The 19,343-nt window shown below is 43.7% G+C and overlaps 1 protein-coding gene across 4 annotated transcripts in view; it reads left to right on the top strand.

The window, feature by feature from the left end:
- MACROD2 (mono-ADP ribosylhydrolase 2) overlaps positions 1–3,717 on the top strand; it is a 2,160,736-nt gene extending 2,157,019 nt beyond the window's left edge. For all 4 annotated transcript variants that reach the window (XM_058287576.1, XM_058287574.1, XM_058287575.1 and 1 more), the window contains one exon: positions 439–3,717. The gene's annotated coding sequence lies outside the window, so the exon portion shown is untranslated. The remainder of the gene's footprint in view (positions 1–438) is intronic.
- Positions 3,718–19,343: the final 15,626 nt, after the last annotated feature.

Genomic DNA, 19,343 nt, shown 5'->3' on the forward strand with positions numbered 1-19,343 from the left:
ACCTGTGGAGGACATAGAACTTTCAAAAGTAAGACGCCAACCAATGACTTTTGCAAATCCGCATTACCTAGATTATTTTTATGTTGATCCCTGGAAACTAGAGTGTATGAATGGAACTGAAAAGGGAAGATATTACTTCAAGATTAGATTTGCCAAAGAGTACTTTCAAGAGTTAACCATTCCCACCAGCCCAAGCAAGTTGTCAAGGCAGTTTACATTTGTTAGCAGTGATTTACATGCTGTTTTAAAGATATCCCGTGCCAACAATTACAGCTCCAATATACACAGCTTTTTAATAGCTATAGGAAATAATATATTCCTCTGGCTTGTTTGAAGGGTGAAACACATTTAAATAGCTGTATTAGAAAGATCTTTCTTGCTAGGACCACAAAATACCTATCTTTAACCTAACCAATGGTTTCTCTTTGTCTTCAACAGGGACACAAGATGAAGCAAAGGAACAACGAAGTGGAACTAAAGACAGTCCTCGGGCATTGAGGCCCCTCCTGGACTGGGGGCCTGGGGGCAGATGGTAGCACACTGCGGAGGAGGGTGGGGTGGGGGGGTGGAAAGTCTGACGGAAGGGCAGGGGATCCTTTGCTCTAATTTCTCCAGCTGCATTTTATTCTGTCTACCTGCAGAAAAAGAAAAGAAAAAGGAAACTCTTTCCTTTACTTTGGTGGTGGGGGGGACCCATGTTCACCTATCATTTAGGCCTGTGCCTGTCATCTGTCTGTTCTCACAACCCTGCCCCAGAGTCACAGTGGCACAGTTGAGCACCCACATGTGTATCCTGTCCCTTGTCTCTGCTTTCTCTGTTATTTCACAAAGCTGGTCATCCAGTGATTTCTTCCAAGAAAGAGAAAGACAGTTATTTAATAAGTTACAGGCTAAATTTCAGGAGGCACCAAGCCTAGTATAACCCACAGACAAAGAAGGCAGGATAGAAATGGGCAAAATCCTCACAAATCACGTGGAAAAGGTCTGGGACAAAAAATTGAAAATGAGACCTTCTTTAGGGGTTCCCAACATGCGGTTTTGTTCCGTGTAATATGTGAGAAATATGGAAGCAGGAGTTAATCCAGAGCAGAAAGCAAAGGTATAACAAGGCAGGTGGGCCTGGCAGCCCTGCAGTCTCTTCCTTCATAGCCAGATGGTGTGTCCTGAGCTCATGTTTCATGGGGTCTTGACCGTGTTCTTCTGTGTGGAGCCCACCAACAAGATGGGCCCATTTGAAGAGATGGCACTTTTCTAGACATTTTCGTTAAATACTCTTGAGAGGGTGCCTCTGCAGTTAGGATCCAACCATATGCCTAGCGATATTAACAGGTCTACTAGAAATCTCTCCTGAATTTATGCTGGTCATGAAAGAACATACTTTCTTTACCCAAGGTTTGATGGCCCACAAAACTATGCGCTCATGTGAAGTCAAAGGCGACTGGAGCTCTGGTTTGCTTTTAAGTGGCATGGTTTGCTCGTGTCAGGTCTAAAACTAAATTGATAACTGGTCCCTTCACTCAGCAAACCACTGATTGCAGCTGTGAAGTAGAACAGCAGTAGCGTAACCTGAGATGCCAGTGCACAGGAGGCACAGAGGATCGTGGGCACAGCAAGGGGTCAGAAGTTCTCAGGAATGTCTACCCCACAGTGGTCAAGGACAGCAACCCCCATGAGGCTACACATGAGCTTCCCACAGCTTCCCTCTTCACTCTGTGTGTGTGTGGAAACTGCTATTTCTCATGTATCTTCTTAATTCCATCTGGCCTCAAAGGACTTCAGAAATTATATTATTTGGGTTTTTTTTGGCAGAAGGAGAAATATAGTGGATCAAATTGAATACATTCAGAAGAAAAAGTTGTTCTTTCTATTCTTCAGTTTTGCCCTGCCCTTCATAGAAAAGTCACCCTCTTGACTTTCTATCAATTTGGTTTTGTTCCGTATGAATTTGTTGCCCCTTCTGGATGACTTATTTGGAATATTAGAATAATTAGCAAGTTTTATTTCTGCATATGTTTTAATATCTTATATTTCTTTAAAGCTGCTCATCAACCCAGCAACAACGATACTTAAGTGAGCTCATGAAGTTGGAAGATAGCCATTTCTCTTTTGTCATTATTCTACAGTTTAATATGGAAGCATGCATACTTCCTTTATTGCCATTAGACATAGCTTCCTCAAAAAGAAAAAGGTTATTTTTTAATAATTTCAAAAAAATGATGCCATCCAAATACTAAGAGCTTCTCTATTTCATGTCACCTTTATAACTTAATTGAAAGTGGCTGTCATTCTTGCAACATGCTTGGCAAGGGCAAACTGCTCTGAGCACATTTTCCTGTGACTTCCAAATGCTAATGCTACTCAGGATCCGTAATGAGTTACAGTTGAAAACAACATCAGATAAGAGGAACAAGGTTTTTTTTTAATGGACAAAGATGAAAGAGACCTAATGTCCCTGCTAGGAAGATCCAGCATTGGCATTATTTCAGTCCTGGAGTTCTCCTTGTCATTAAAAATAGTCATGGTTTTCATCCATTGTTAAGTGTAGGTTGGGACAGGAATGGGAAGAGAGAGTCTGCTACCTGAAATCTGTAGAAAGATAAAGTAAGCTTTCAATCCTGGGTACTGAGAGAATAAGGAGTAAAGAGCAGGCTCACTCCTGAATTTCTTTAAACTTCATTTTATGATTAGACTGTTTTTGCTTTGTTATGCTTGTTGGCTACTTGGCTATATGATTTTATGCTTTCAGACCAATAATGAAGGTAATTTCCATTTCCATAGGAAAATATTAAAAACCTAGCTATTGGCCAGATCAAAGACACCTCCACACAAGAAACCTTTATTCCATTGCTGCTGTTACTGCCCAAGCTGTACTATGGGATAAATTTGAAAAACTGATTGATTCTCCCACTCATGAATTCTGCACATGAATTTCCAATGACTCTTCAACCAGGCTATCTAGCAAGAGGGGTGATGGGGGTGGGGGATAGAAGAAAATAGTCCTACATTAGTGGTGTTTGCGCACAGAGGGTCGAAACAGACTTTTGACATAATAGTTCTCATTAAAAAGGTACCCATTATAGGAGAGACAAAGGGATATTTCCTCTAGCTGGTAACTATTCAGATGATGGACAAGTCTTCTTTCATAAAAGCTAACAAAGAAGGCATCCAAAGCACTGTCTGTGATACTGGGTCACATATTAATCACCGCCGTTAATTGCAAATCTTTCTGTGAAACACTGAAAAGCCTCTTTGTGAATTAATACAGTTCTGCTTGATGCACTTGATTTGAAAAGACATTTCTCCATATGTGGTGCATGTCGGCTTTGCTTTGAAAAATAACTAAGTTGGCAGAATACGTTCAATATATTTTCTTGGGGAATAGGTTTTTATCACATGATTCATTAAGGATTTGCCTTACCCTGGACATTTATGATATAAAGGAATATCAGAAAAAAAGTAATTTTCTTGATCAAGATCTGTTTTTACTTAATACAAATAAATGTAGTCTGTTGCTTGCAAGGAAAAAATGTCTTCTGATATCAGCTAAATAGGATAATATGTGCCTCTCGTTAAACCAGCATTTAAATGTTGGACTGCTTCTAAATCTGTTTATTTTCATCTGTCCCATACACTGAGAAACTTAAACAACTGTTGCCTTCATACTATATTTGTTAGAACAGAACACAAATAAAGTTTGTTTGAGAGGACAAGGTGGAATTATCCGTGTTTTGTGAAATTTGTTCTTTAGCCATGAGCTATGCAAATATGTGCATCTCAAATTGCCCCTATAAATCAACCTTAACTTACTAATCTTCCTTTACTAAGACTGGTCAATAGTGCCCCCCCACCCCAGTTTTGGCCATGCTTTTCAAAAATTTAAACTATAGAGTTCACAAAGGAAAACACAAATTCCAACCTCTAAGTTTTCTCTGAATAGTAGATAATGAATTGCCCTGGTAACAGCCTCTCAGATTCAAGATATAAGTTGTTGAGATCAAACCAATGGTCCCATGAGCACTGGTCCATCTTTCAGAACCCATCAAGCATTCCTGAATTTTTTTTCAGTACCTTTGATAAGCTAGTCATTGTTCTGCATGAACATGGCATGGATTCTTCAACTTCTGTTAGCATAATTATGATAGCATCACATAATTGTTAAGGGTTTGGCAAGGGACCACCAAAGTTCACCATGGGAGAAAGGCAATGTTCTTTTGAAAATGGAAATATGTATACTATCAAATTTAAATATCCTTTCTGTCCTGTGGAAAAGGTGCTATCAGGTTCATATTAGCCTAGAAGGCATGAAGTCATCCTCTTTACCAATTGAAGCCAGAGACTTAGTCGTTAAAGAAGAATAAGCATTTTTTAAAATGTTGTAACTCAAGGAGCATCTTTCCTGTAGTAACCAAGAAAACATTTTAGGCAGGATGCTGCAATACAATTTAGGTCTTATGCTGCAATGAGCAAGCTCAACACAAATGCTGCCGAGTGGCAGTATAGATCATTTGACACAATTCCAGCATGGCCAGATACAGTTTCTCATCTGCATCCTGTTTTTCATCTCTCTGCCTGACTGTCTCTCTTATGTTTCTCCTCCAACACCTCTGTCCCTTTGCCTTACATCAACCACAGACGCTATTAGGCACTGCTGAGCTCTACTTGTGGGTCTCAGGACTACACGGGATAATGGAATCCCTTGAAGTTGTTCTTGCCAAGATTCCAATCTACCTATGAGCCTTTGAGAAATGAAGCCCCTCTATTTCTCAGCAAGGCCCTTTCTCCAGCTCAAGGCCCTTTACCAAAAGGATAAATGATCTTTGCAGTTGAGTAGTAAATTTGAAATCAATTGAAGCCGATTTAAACTTTGCTCCAAAATTAAAGACCCACGAGGATAAAAGAAATTGTTTTATTATAATTTAGAGAAATGGGTGATTTGAGTTCTTAAAATACAGACACAAAATACTGACAGCATAAATCTTTATCTTTTCTCTAATATTAATTAGTGAATATGAATACAGAAAAAGAAAGTACAGCTCTCTCTCTCTTGGTTAGTGCATAGAATATAAAATTATAAAGAGATAAGTATAGGCAGCAGACTTGGCCCAGTGGTTAGGGCATCCGTCTACCACATGGGAGGTCCGCGGTTCAAACCCCAGGCCTCCTTGACCCGTGTGCAGCTGGCCCATGCGCAGTGCTGATGCGCACAAGGAGTGCCCTGCCACGCAGGGGTGTCTCCCGCGTAGGGGAGCCCCATGAGCAAGGAGTGCACCCCGTAAGGAGAGCCACCCAGCGCAAAAGAAAGTGCAGCCTGCCCAGGAATGGCACCGCACACATGGAGAGCTGACACAGCAAGATGACGCAACAAAAAGAAACACAGATTCCCATGCCGCTGACAACAACAGAAGCGGACAAAGAAGAAGATGCAGCAAATAGACACAGAGAACAGACAACCGGGGGGGGGGGGGGGGAAGGGGAGAGAAATAAATAAATGAATCTTTAAAAATATATATATTAAAAAAAAAAGATAAGTATACTAAAATACACTTCCCCTCCCCTATGAAACTGGACTTGGGTGCCACTTGCTTTAGTCATTGATATTTGCCATTTCCGGAAGAAGCTGGAAGAGCTTAAATGCTCTTTTCCCTCTGTACAATAGAACCAGCAACCTCCCAGACAGAGGCTGTTCCCTCAGCCCAGATCCTGGATTAAAGATGCAGAGTTGCGTTTCAGCAATCTACCTTGGGCAGGTGATAGGAATAAGAAATAAACTTGTGTTTTGAGATTCAGGGGGTCATTTTTCAGAATGGCATAACCTAGCCCACACTAACATATCTATGCCATCAAAGCGTTAAAAAGCAGCACCTTACCTTGCGACTCTCAACTTGACTGAAAATGCTGCCAGCACATTGACCTTCCATCCATTCCTGGAACATGCCAAGTACTTTCCAGCCATTAGGCCTTAGAACTTGAAAGTGCTTTCTTCCTATGCTTGCTTGGCTGGTACCTGTCATCACTGAGCTCTCAGCTGCAGTGTTCTTCCTAGAGCCACCTTCCTTAACTACCTTTTTTCAAAAAGGTTGCCCTCCCCGACCTGGTTTGCCTATCCAGTCCCATATTTGCCACTACAGAACACTCACAATAAGTTATGGTTGTTTATTTACAGGGCACGGATAAAAATCCTTTCATCACTACTCAAAAATGTGCAAAATAATGTGCCCCTCTCCCACTCCCCCAATAACTGAGTTTATGTTGTTTGCAGTCCTCCACCCAACTGGTTAGAGGGAATTATGGTGCAAAAATTTAAATCTATCAATTAAAAGTATCTGTCTTGTCCAGTTTAAAATAACCATTTTGGGTCAAAGAGGAGTCAGATCAAGGTTTAAACTCCCCACCAACTCTATTTTTCGCAACATTTGTGTGCCCCCCCCCCCCCCCCCCACTTTAAGGCCGTGAATAGAAGGAAACATTTCTGGCAAATAGAGAAGTGGCTGGTTTGCACTTCAAGGTTATTGTTACCCCATGAGATCTTAATTTTTGTCTCGTGGGTGCTCAGGTTGATGAAATTCACGGACCATCCTTTCCATGCAGCCCCCTCATGAGCCTAGCCTAGCTCAGAGCTCAATGCACTTCAGTTCTCTGAGTCTTAGGCAAACACACCAAGAGGCCCTGGCTGAGGCTGCCAAGATAGATCATCTGCTATGGAATGGCCTTCTCTCCACACTGCAGGGACCCCCTGGCATGCTTACTGGCTTTCAACTCCAAGCTCCTTCTACATTTCCACCCATGGAAGCATCCAAGAACTTCTGGTCCCCATACCACCTACACTGACAAAGGGACAGCAGTCTCCAATCCTGGTGCATTCCAGACACCTCCCTCAGCCACTTCTCATCTACTCCTGGTGGACAGTACCCTTATGCTGTACTGAAAGTGGGGATCTATCTTGCAATTTTCCTGGGTAATGCCCTGACAAGTAAGCAGCAAGCCATATTCCACATGCTGTAAATTCTGGAAAGCTCACCAGCTCTTTCCACCACTCCATAGCCAGGGTTTCATCCTGGAGGAGTGAGATCACTTCTTCCGCCTTCTTTTCTACCTCTGCCTGATTACGCTCCTCTCCCCAATTTTTCTCTTGGTGAGTGGGAACGTTCATATGACTCATCCTGAGTTCTTTCCACCTATAAACTTTATAGGTGGAAAGAACTCATAACTATGTGTACTATCATAAAGTTTATGACAGTACAGTTTTCCTTCTATTATAAAATGAAAATGTTTGGAATTTTTAGAAACTGTTTTCTATGTACTAAGCACAAATTATTCCCTCTCATTCCCTAGAGATTGGTGAATATCTGTGTTTAACCCAGATCATTGAAAGACTGTGACAGAAACACTAGGTATGGTATAAGGTAAATACAGCAGTTTAATCAGCCTAGTAAGCAGAATTATCATGATTGCATCTTTTTTGTAGTTCTGTCTCTCCCGTGGGAACCAGCTTGCTCCTCTACCACTCAAACCTAGTATTGCTACGTCAGCCAAGAGAGGCATTGCTGAATCAACCAATATGGGAATGGCAAAACCCATGATTTTGAAAATTGCTGTCCACATTAAAATGTGTATATGTTTATAGAATATATAATTGTACATGAAGTAAATACGAAGAGTTTTTTAGTCACTGCAATACAGCTAGATTAACAATTTAAACACTATTAAATATTTAAAAATTGTTACAATATTTAAAGAGCAAATTTCTAAACATTTTTGTCAAGGAGGGTCAAGAATAAACTGATGGAGTAATTAGAAAACAACACAAACAGAAATGCTAAATTTCAGAAGAGCTATGGCCAAAGTTCTACTTACAGGAAAGTTCAGTATTTAGTGATTTAATTGTTTAAAGTGGAAAAAGAAAACATTTTAAAAATTCAAATTAAGATTTTAGAAAATAAGGACCTAATACATTTATAGTACACTGAGCAATTGTTTTTAAAAGGAAAATATTAAAATAAAACTCAGCTGGTTCTTTGAAATATCCATTAATATAGATATTTCAGTAACTATCATGAATAACTTTTAAAGTATAAGACATGTTTTCATCACAATTAAATTTTATGCATAAATATCTAACCAATAACAAGTCAAATTAAAAGGTATTTTAGAAAAAAATTACCATAATTGATACAAGAAAATACTCATTGCAGAAATTAGAAAATATTTCAAAAAGCTTCCCATGGTCTCTCTCTCTTCCTAAGCAATGTGTGCAAACTGTTGACACTAGGAATAGTCACAGGTAATATTCTCAATTTGTTTTCATTTAATATTATTTTCATAATTGAAATCAAAATCACTTCTGTGTGCCACTTTCTCACTTGACTATACTACAAACACTTGTTATAGATTAAGTTATTTAAAAATAATATTCCATCATAAGGCTTTAATATACATTACTACTTCTCTATTTTGTGACAGGGTACTTGTAGGTTTTCCCTATTTTAAATAAAAATACAATGAACACTTTTGGACATAAAGTTGTCTACATCAGAATGTACTTCCAGGAGAGCACTGCCAGGGCTAGACATTGTGAGCATGTGATACATATTACCAAATAACAAAGTCCTGCTGCTAGCAGTTATAAAATGGGAATTTCCATTTTGTAGAATGCTCACTGGCCTTGGTGTTCTATCAACACCTTTAAATAGTCATTGTGAGAAAAGGTTGTTTTAACTAACATTTCTTAAGTTATACCAATGAGGGTGGACAGATTTTTGTCAGCTCTTAGTATTTCGTGAATGGGGAATTGTCTGTTCATCTTCTTTAGTCATTTATCAATTGGGATTTTGATCTTTTTGATATTAATAAGTTATCTACATAGAGCTAATATGATCATTGTCATATTTCCTGCCTATGATTTTCTACTTGTTCTTTGCTTTATAATTTTGATATTTTCTGACACCCTCAGGTAGGGCTTCTTATATTTCTGCACAATCATCTCTCTCTTTTTGTGCTGGCTTTCCTTACTTTTGTAGTTCACATTTAGCCTTTTTGTCTTCTGAGCACCCAGTATTGCTGCTTCTGGTGACCCAGGCCTTTAGATCAGTAGAAAACCCATTTTACGGGTTTGATGGCCAGAGAGAATAGGCAGGGGACCCAGGCTGGCCAGTTAAAGGGCTTCATCTCCTGACCTCAGTGACTGGTTTATCTCACAGGACCTAAACTAGGCTAGAGTCTTCCCAAAGACTTGATCTGTGGATATCAGGAGAGAGACAAATCCACAAGCCACATGAGCAGTAAGCCTAAAGATTTTGGCAGCCTTCTCCCTGGCTCAGTTATGCCATCAGCCTTAATCAAATTAAAACAAATTTGAATTAGGTGTCTGGCTCTTATAACTGAATGGCTCCCCACTTCTCTGAGAGTAGATCAATTCTCACAATGTCCTGGGCTCTCACCTGATGCCTCTACCCCTCTTACCTGCAGACTCATCTTCTCCCAAGGACTTCTCCACACCAGCCTCCCCGACCTCCTCAGGTATGAATCACCTCAAAGCCTTGCGCTAGCTCTTGCAGGGTTTTCTTTCACAGGATACACATGACAGCTTTGCTCACTCCCCCCAAACTTGCTCAAAGCTTTCTCCAGGAGTCTGACCACAACCACCCTACCACTGCTGTAGACAGCCCCCAATGTGCTACTTATCACTTTCTAATATATCATATAACTTATTCACTATGCTTTTTTTTGGGGGGGGGGGTACATTCATTGCATTTGATGAGTATATTTTGGAGCATTGCCACACAGCATGGAATATAGTTTATGTTGTATTTGACACTCTCCCCCAGTCCATTCAGTGGGTTATGACAGGATATACAATGTCCTGCATCTGTCCCTGCAATATCATTGAGGACAACTCCAAGTCCTGAAAATGTCCCCATATCACTCTTTTTCCCTTTCCCTGCTGTCAGCAACTCCCATGGCCACTATCTCCACATCAATGATATAATTTCTTCCATTGCTAGAGTGACAATAATTCTATAAAAGAATACCAGTAAGTCCACTTTAATCCATATTTTAGTCCTCCATCCTGAGAACTCTGGGATGATAATGTCCATGCCACCTCTAAATTGAGAGAGGGCTTAGATCCCACATGACTGAAGGATGGAATCCTCCTGTTTGCAGCTGTAGACTCTCTCGGTTCCCTGGCATGGTGGTTGACTGTCCTTACCTCCCTGTTAGCTGACCTGGGTAAGTCCAATGAACCAGAGAGTACATGTTGCAACTCTGCTGAGGCTCAGGGCCCAACTGGCACATGGGCAATCCAGAGATTCAAGTCTCCTGAGCATACACCAACCCCAGCACCAACCACAGGTTCAGAAAAGTAACAGAAGAGGTATGCATAGAGAGATCATGCCTGAGTCCAACTCCATCACACTGAGGAGCATCCAGTAAGCTTTTTTAAAAAAATTATTGCAAAGTTCTCCCTGCTCCAAGGTAGGTTCTGCCAGGGCAGGGATTCCTGTCTGTTTCATTCACTGAAGCATCACTAGCACCAGAGCAATTCCTCGCCCATTCTAGGTGCTCATTAAATATTAGTTGAGCAAATGAAGGAATTCTGCTCAATGCTTTGTTCCAGGAAACTCAGCAAATTCTCTTTTATAAGATTGGGACTACTTGATTGTGCACGTATCACACCTTTCTCTTAGGGGAAAATTATAAACAGGAGGAAGAAATTCAACTGTGACTATTATTAACAAGAGGCGCTATACCTTGTCCCACAAGCTAAGTATCAGAAAATGGAAGAGCTAATAACAGCTGCAAAATTATTGAGAGACCTCTTTTGGTTTAGAAATTGTGCCTCCTCCCACTTAATGTAAAGAAAAGGGAAAGGGATCTGTCCATTGATTCCACCTCAAACAAAGCAAGGATTGTAGGTTTTGTTTTGTTTTGTTTCTTTTTTTTGAGGCACCAGGGAGGATGGATTGAACCTGGGACCTTGTATGTGGGAAGTCGGCACTCAACTACCAAGCCACATCAGCTTCCCTGAATTGGTTTTTTATTCATTTGTTTTGCTTATTGTGTTTGTGTTTTTTTCATGAGGCACCAGGAAACTAACTGGTACCTTCCATGTGGGAAATGGGAACTCAACTGGCTTGAGCCACATCAGCTCCCACAAGGATTGTGTTTTGAAGTTACTTTGGTCCACAATTTTGTCCAAGGGTAGATGATGAAAGGGGACTCTATTAGGTAGGATTGGCTAGTCTTCACTGCTAAAACAAAGATTCTCAATGGCCAAACACATTGAAGACTGACTTTTCACTTGCATCCCACCTATTTGCAGGTTGGGAAGTTTTCCTGCAGGCAGTGACATAAGAAATGCTGTTTCTTCCTGTCTGTGGCACAATCACCTTCAGCATGTGGTCTCCAAGGTCGCCATGGAACAAGCAAGAATGGAAATTGTCATGAGCCAAGCCTAGAAGTGATTGCAATCACCTCTGCCCATGTTTTATTGGGCACAACTCAGTCACCTAGCCCCACACAAACGTCTGGAAAATGGAGGTTGACCACATGTGGACAAGACCTCATTTCCACCCCCTATGTCCACATCAACTTAGGGAGGGGACGTAGCCTAAGACAGCTTAGACTATCAAAGGACCCCACCTTAGGCAGAAAGTTAACAGTGGGGTAGGAAAAATCCAAATGTTACTCTGCGTAGCCTTAGAGAAAACCTTAAGAACTTAGCAGAATAAGTTTTTGACTGGCCTTTATCCCCGTGATGCTGGAATTGACCTTTCAGCTGATTCTAAGAAAAAATCAGCAGAGGACCTTGTCTGGAGGAAGTGTGTATACCTGATTTTTCTAGGTCCTAGAATTTATAGCTTTTGAACATCAAAAATCCTTCCCTGTCTAGAGATAGGAAAAGATTCCAGATATTCAGCTGTATTTTATTCTTTCTTTGGTTCCATTTTTAGAGCTTTAGAGCCATATCATTAATGCACCTAGAATATCCTTTGGTATTTGGTGGGAATTAACTTGATTGAGTGCTTTAAAAGAGTCCTAACACCAATTATTAACCAACACACCCAGCTCCCACAGATCCTAGTTTGTTCCCTTAACACACTTACTCAACATCTATGCAAGGATATGTTTTCTTGGCTACCTTTTCTTTTGGTTTCCTCTGTGCCACTCTGTTGCAATTACTGCAGTTTTATAAAATGTGCTGATCTCTATGAAGGCAAATTCACTGTCTCCACTCTTCCTCATTTTCAAATTGTCTTAGCTATGACTCATTGTTTATAGTGTTCCAGACAAACCTTAAAATAACTTCATCTTATTTTTACCCTGTAGAAAATCACCTCCCGCCCCCCTTTTAAGTTTCCCTCTCTAAACATCCCCAGAAAAATGGAGGATCCAGTCAGTGAGTTGGCCCAAGTTTAGTTCAGAATGTCCAGGGAGAGGCCAGCTATTACACATGCAACTAGGGACATGTTCCAGAGAAGATCAACATTCCTGTGCATCTCTGGCCTCCTGACAACGCTGGGCTGTGGTCTGAATAACAATCAGCTTTTGAATATTCTGCTCAGGATCCCTTTTTCTGCCAGTCTTGGCCTTCAGTCCCGTCCATCTCAGCCCAGCCATTTGGTTCTGCTGTGAGTCAGGAAGCAAAAGCTAGGTAAATATCACTGTGTCTTGAGTCATCATCCTCTTGCAGTCACCATTCACTTTGCAAACGAGTGCTTGTCAATCCCACTCAACATAGCTGGTCCTCTCCGCAAAATTATCTGGTGGGCCCAAAGACACATGAGTACAGCATTTGGTCATCAAATGCTTCCTGCTCCCACTGCGCAGGTCTGAGCAATTCCTGAATCAAAATGAAATGCAGTGCCCGGCCTTTTGGGTCCATTCTACCTATTATCAGATGCTGCATTATACGGCTGAGCCGTGAGCATTAGCAGCCTGGCCTGGCAAAGACTAAACCCCTGGCATCCTCTACGATACTGGGTCCTGTGTCAAGGGATCCAGGCCAACCAGTAAAGAACAGTCTGTTTGATGAACAGAAAGCACAATAAATATGGACAAAAAATAGAGAAAGTTAACACTGAAGAGCCCTAGTCACTGTTCAAACAACTTTAGATGTATTAACATGTTTAATCTCGACAACAGTCAGAGAAGTGCTATGATGAGCCCCACTTTACAGATGGGGAAACTGAGGCAACAGGAACATAGTTTTTACAAGGTCACAGCTAGTGAGCAGCAGGACTATAATTTGAACCTGAGAAGTCTGGAGCCAGCGATGACCATTTTAACCACTGTACTGGGCTCTTGGACTCGGGCAGGCAGCGGGCTTGTGAAATCACAGATTGCCGGGCCCCATCCCCAGGTCTATCTTTCACAGGGCCAGGGGTGGGAGGCCGGGATTGGTACATCTAAAAATTCCCAGGTAACGCTGCTGCTGCTGCCCCAGAGACACGGCTTTGAGATTCACCAAACCACAGAACACTGAAGTGAGCGACGTGTGTGCTGGTGAAGGCAAGATAGGATGAACAGACTTGGAGTGGGGTGAAGCCAGGCAGCTCATTTGCAGTTTCTAGAGCCAGAATATCCACATTCTTCCTGTCTCTAAAGCAACCCAAGGCTGCCTTGCCAGCAAGGTGCCACCCTCCGCCTGTTCCCCTTTGGTTTACAAACAGCTGTCTAAATATTGGCGCAGGCTAAGCACACTGGTTTCCACAGCACCCAACTTGGGTTGAAATCTCAGCTTCGTCTTTGACCAGCTGGCAACCTAAGCCTTTGTTACCACATCTATCAAATAGTGATAATTATTTACCACTTAGAATTTTAATGCCTGGCACATTAAAAACGATGGTGATTATTTGTATTTAAAAGAACACAGAATCTGGTCTTTTCCTCTGAGGTCAGCAGAGGAAATTAACTTTGAAAAGCCTCTGCAATCAGATATTACAGAGTCCCATTGGACATCCAAATGTCACAAATCTTTACAGCTCATAACCACAACAAGGATAAAAGGAGGTATGTTTTTGGCCATCTGCTCCCCACCCTACACCTGGTAAGAGGAGAGGAGACATTGGCGCTTCTCAGGGCCATCTCTTGTTATGCAGAAGAAACAAACTGGGATTCAGAAGGGGCCAGAGAGCAGAGGCAGCCTACACCATGGGAGGTAAAGAATAAGAGGGAACTTGAAGTAATTTTATTCAGTGCTGTAAAGGGCATCTCCCCTCAGTCAATAATTAAACTACATTTAAATTCTCTTTAACTGCTATTGCATTCAGTTCCTTAACAAATATATATTTAGCCCCTGCTAAGCATCAGCCATTCTTATGAGATGTAGAAGACAGAGGGGATACAAACAGATAAAGACCCCCTGCAGATGGGGCAGGGAGGGGATGGGAAACCGTGGGGGACATGTGGGCAAGCAGGGGGGAGAAAGACCAAATGGCCGGATGCACGGGCACCAGAGGGAAGCGTGTGCTGGCAGAAGGAGCAGAGGATGCAAAGGACTGGAGGCAGGTCAGTGTCTGCTGGCTCTGTGCACTGGCCGCCTGAAGGAGCAGAGGGTGGGGGGTGGTGAGGTGGGGAGCAGAGGCTGGGTCCCGTTGCAGATACCTGGGGAGTGGCACGTGGTAGAACCCTGGGGTTTCTCTGAAGCACATAGGTTGACATTTGCCAACTTTTAAGCAGAGAAGGGGCATGAATTGGCTTTAATGTGATTTATGTCACACGGCACGAGGATGTAGGGCTGATAAATGGGGACTTGGATAAAGAGAAGGAAAGAGAAAAGAGACTAAAGATCTAGGAGGAAAACCTGGGTAGAGGCCAAGCCAGAGGTAGATCAGTCGCCTTGTCCTGTTGACCTTGGATCAGGGTCCTGAATTTTAGCTGCACATTTTGATCACTTCCGGAGCTATTTCAACTAAGTTAAGGGACTGTATACAAAAACAGCTGGCTAATACACTTCAAGGGTGTCAAGGTCATGAAAGATTTAAGAAAGACTAAGGAATCCTCTCGGATTAAAGAAGACACTAAATGCAGTGTGGGATCCCAGCAAAGGACTTCAGGAAGACATTTGGCAGAATTTGAATAAAGTCTATAGAATAGTTATCTTGTGTCAATGTCAATTTCCTGCTTTTGATCATCATACTGTAATTATGTGAATTGTTAACATTTGGGGAAGCTGGGTGAAGGCTGCAAAGAAGTACTTTGTACTATTTTTGCAACTGTTCTGAAAGTCCACATTATTTCAAAATAAAATGTAAGGAAAAAAAAAGTACTATTGCCCAGGCCACACCCAAGGCCAATTAAATCACCATCTTGAGCACCAGGGCCTGGTCAGGGGCAGTTTTTAAAAGCTGCCCACATGATTCCTAAGTGGATCCAGGGTTGAGGATCATGACCATGGATTTTTAAATTCAGGAGGCTTTGCTTTAAGGTTTCTCTCTGCCCAGGACAAAATGTGCAAGGGCCACAAACCAGCCCCTCCAGCTGCCTGTGGACTCGCCGCTCACTTAGGAGATTGCATCATCGCCTCCCAAGAGCATTTGTTGTGGGGACCCAAAGGGAACTGCCTCAAGTACGTGGGTCAGGGTTCTCCAGAGAAACCAGTTGATGTTATGGATCAAGAGATTTGTCTTAAGGAGTTGGCATGCACAATTGTGGACTGGTGACAAGTCCAAAATTCATACATAGAACAGGCAACAGGCCAGATCGGCAGGCGAGAGAAGCTGTGGTCTGCAAGCAGAGTTCTGTCTTTTTGAAACAGCTCAGCTCAGCTCAGCTCTTAAGGCCTCCAACTGATTGGATGAGGCCCAGCACATTATCCAGGTAATCCCCTTGATTTACAGTCAAGGTAGATGCTAATCCCATCTATGGAGTTCCTCCTCCATAACACCTAGGCCAGCGCTTGTCAAAATTAGCATCGCATCTGGGTAGGATCAGAAACGAGGTTGAAACAGGGCAGAAAAGGCTCACACAGTCACAAGAAGAGAATCCATCAAAACCCCGAAGGCGTTCGTCTAGAAGAATCTGTTTTCCTCTTGGAAACGCCAATTAAGAAAGGCAGCCCTCGTTCCCCAAACCCTCCCCTCTGCAGAAAGGGGAATGTTCAGATGGCATCTAAGATCACCGCCAGCCTCAGACACTTGCTGGCCTCCCTTCTCAGCCACAGGAATATTACTTTTTCAAACATTTACCTCTTTGCTACACAGTAGGATGTGACATTCCCCGTGGATATTGGCAGACGTTAAATCCCAACCACTCCCCGCATATGCAGCTAAGAAAATGAGGCTCAATCTGCTTTGACTAATAAGGAGGCTACAAAGAGACTGACCATGAGCTGGAAGATGCTAAAGGGAAAAACAAAAGACAGGTAGGAGTATGCCCAGAAACTCAAAGGGGGGGAAAAATCACAGAAGGTTAGACAACATAAAAAGACCTCTGGATTCTGATTTGAGTGGTTGCAAAAACAAGGCTCTTGGCTATTTGCATATAAATGTGCAGGGGGCGGGGGAGCCACAGTACTCAGCTGTGTATTCTTCTAACTTTCTCCTCGAAATCTGTTCCCAAAGCAGCTGCAGAAATCAGCTGCAAATTCCAGGTCTAAAAATGAATGTCACGTGGCCTGATTGGGGTGGAGGCAAGGAGAGGAGCGAGGCGAGATCTCCAAATTGTACTCCATTTAACCCACGGGCACCTGCAGCCCACAGGCATTGCCTGGCAGCCTTTCAAAACCCCAAGACCCCGGCCGCGCCAGGGAGGAGCAATTGAATCGGAATCTTAGGGGGAAACGGGGTACAGGCATGAGTGTTTCTGAAAATGTCCCAAGTGCCCTGAATGAGCAGCTCTGGTTGAGCAGCAGGTGAGCTCTAGAACAGAGATGGGCAAACCCTTCGTAGAGTGAGCTTTGCTGCCCTGGGGGCCACACAGTCTCTGTCAGAACTGTTCAGTTCTGCTGTAGTAGCCAGAGAATAGCCATGGACAATATGTAACCGAGTAGGCCTGGCTGTGTCCAGAAAATCCTTATTCACAACAACAGTTTGCAAGCCCTGCTCTAGACTCCTGCTGTCCCGTGTGGTCCCCAGTCCAGCAGCAGCCGCAGCATCACGTGGCAGCTTGATTAACAACACCAGCTCTCTGGCCACGTCCCAGAACCTTCTTGAGCCAGCCGTGTTTCAACAAGGTCCCCAGATGATCTTAGCACATCAGAGTCAGAAAAGCAGAGATCAGGTGAAAGATGCCAAGACACAGCCAGGATTGGGAACTGGGGGGGAGGGAGGGGCTGAGTCTTGGAACCCACCAACTCCTGCTTCCATAAAACTGTCCTGCTTGACACTGGGGGTTGAAAGTTCCAGGGCATTTCACTGTAGGAGGATTTCAAAATGCATTAAAACAAAATGCCTTAGGAGTGGGAATTGTCAACACGCGGGCGTGAGAACCCTGGCCTCCTGCCAGCAGGGGGAGCTGTCCCTCAGGCAGGTGCTCACCTCCCGTCCTCCAGTCTTGCTGGCACGGGAAAGGCTGGCCAGCTCAGGCCCTCACTGCCGAGGTCAAGTCCCTGCCAGGTCCCCCCACGTCCACTTGCAGCTGCTCCACTGCAGAGCCGGGGCATTTACAGCCAGTCTGAAGAGCTCAGGCTTGGAAGGGGCTGGCGAGACTCAGGGCCACCCACCTGGCATCATCACCTAGTGTGGGGCTGTCTGCTTTGGTGTAGGTCCCTGCTACATCGAATCTCCAGAGCCTGGCACAATATCAGAGCTAAAAAAAAAATTTTTTTTTAACCTGATGGATAAATGGACAGAGAGGGTCAGAGTCTCAGTTTTTGGAGATTTCAATCTTCGCGTCAGAAGGGTTCATAATTGACTTCTGGCCCTCACATGTCAGCATGGGAAAGAGCCAGGCGTTTTACGTTTTCCTTGCTTGTCGCAGACCTGAAAAGTCACAAAGGAACTTACTTTGTAAACTGTTGCCAGGAGCAGGTGGCCCAAGACCCTTATCCTGGCCCAAAAGCGTTAATGGGACTTCGCAAGGCTTCCAGCCTGTCGTTTTCCCTCCAGCCTGGCTGTGCTGGTGCCCAGGGAAGGTAATGAGCTGAACGCCTTCTCCAAGCACCATCTGCCAGTCTGCTGGGACGAGCCAGTTGTCGGCGGATGTTTGCCCACGCCCCAGAAAAACGCTTCTCCCCAAAGCCCTGAGAGTGATTAGCGGGAGAGGGGAAGTGTGTACACACGGCTACATGATCCCTTGCAGCTGCCTCTGCGATGTCTCTGTGGGATGTGATTTTGACACATCGTGTATAGTGAGACTTTGGCAGGAGGCAGGAGGCGGAAATCCACCCAGCACCTGGGAACTGGGGCAAGGCCGTGGGCAGCAGCTGCCAGAGGAGCCATCGCAGCCTGGAGAAACAGTCCTCAAGGCACCTGGGATCTTCCTAGGGTGCCCACAGCTGGGCCTGGGACTCTGCATTCCTAACAAATTCCAAGTGAGGTTAATGCTGCTGCGGTGCAGATCGTAGAGGGAAAAGCTCTAGACTTGGAACAGCCAGGCTCATCCTCTCCTGGAGGCATCCCTTAGAAGTAGGGGGCACGGCTGATCCTCTCAAGATGGCCATGGGAGCATCTGCCCCGCTGCTCTTCATCAATGGGAGGAGGCGGACGCTCCTCCCACTGGGGGGCAGGGTCTCAGTTCCCTCCCCTGCATTCTGGCTGGACTTGCCAAGGAGAATTGAGGCCCCCTTGCCCACACTCCAGATGACCTCCCAGACAGCCAATACCGCCTTGCAAACCATAGAAGTAGACTGCACCCTAAGAGCTCCCTGGGTCCATCTTGGAAGGGGATCCCCTCCCTGGAGCTTTGTGAAATAGAGTTGAGCCATTGCCAGCCAGCCCTGCCCAAGCTGCAGACTGGTGAGCAAAATAATCCTTGTTCCTCTAAGCCTCAAAATTTGGGGTATTTTTTAATACAACGAAAGTATTGGGGCTGTGGCTTTAACTATTCCCTGGGTCTTTCCACTCTATACTCTGAGCAATCTGATCCCTCCCATTATTTAAATTACCATCTGTTTGGATGGCCCTCTTGAGCTACAGAGCTGGCTGGCTAATGGTCTACCACACATCCCCAGTGCATACACAAAGCAGTTACTTGTGTCTTACAGTACCTTGCTCTAAGTTCATGCTCTCAATATCAAACTTACTAGAGTTCCCCAAATGCACCCTGCTCTCCGTGCATGTTCTCTCTGGCTAAAATTTCTTCACCACCCCTTCCCATCTTCTTCCTTGTCTTCTATGCCCAGCTCAGACATCACTTCCAGTACCTTTCTGCCCTTTCCTATGACTGCTGTTCATGGATTGTTG

The sequence above is a fragment of the Dasypus novemcinctus genome, chromosome 24 (assembly GCF_030445035.2).
Source record: "Dasypus novemcinctus isolate mDasNov1 chromosome 24, mDasNov1.1.hap2, whole genome shotgun sequence".
Lineage (NCBI taxonomy): Eukaryota > Metazoa > Chordata > Mammalia > Cingulata > Dasypodidae > Dasypus > Dasypus novemcinctus.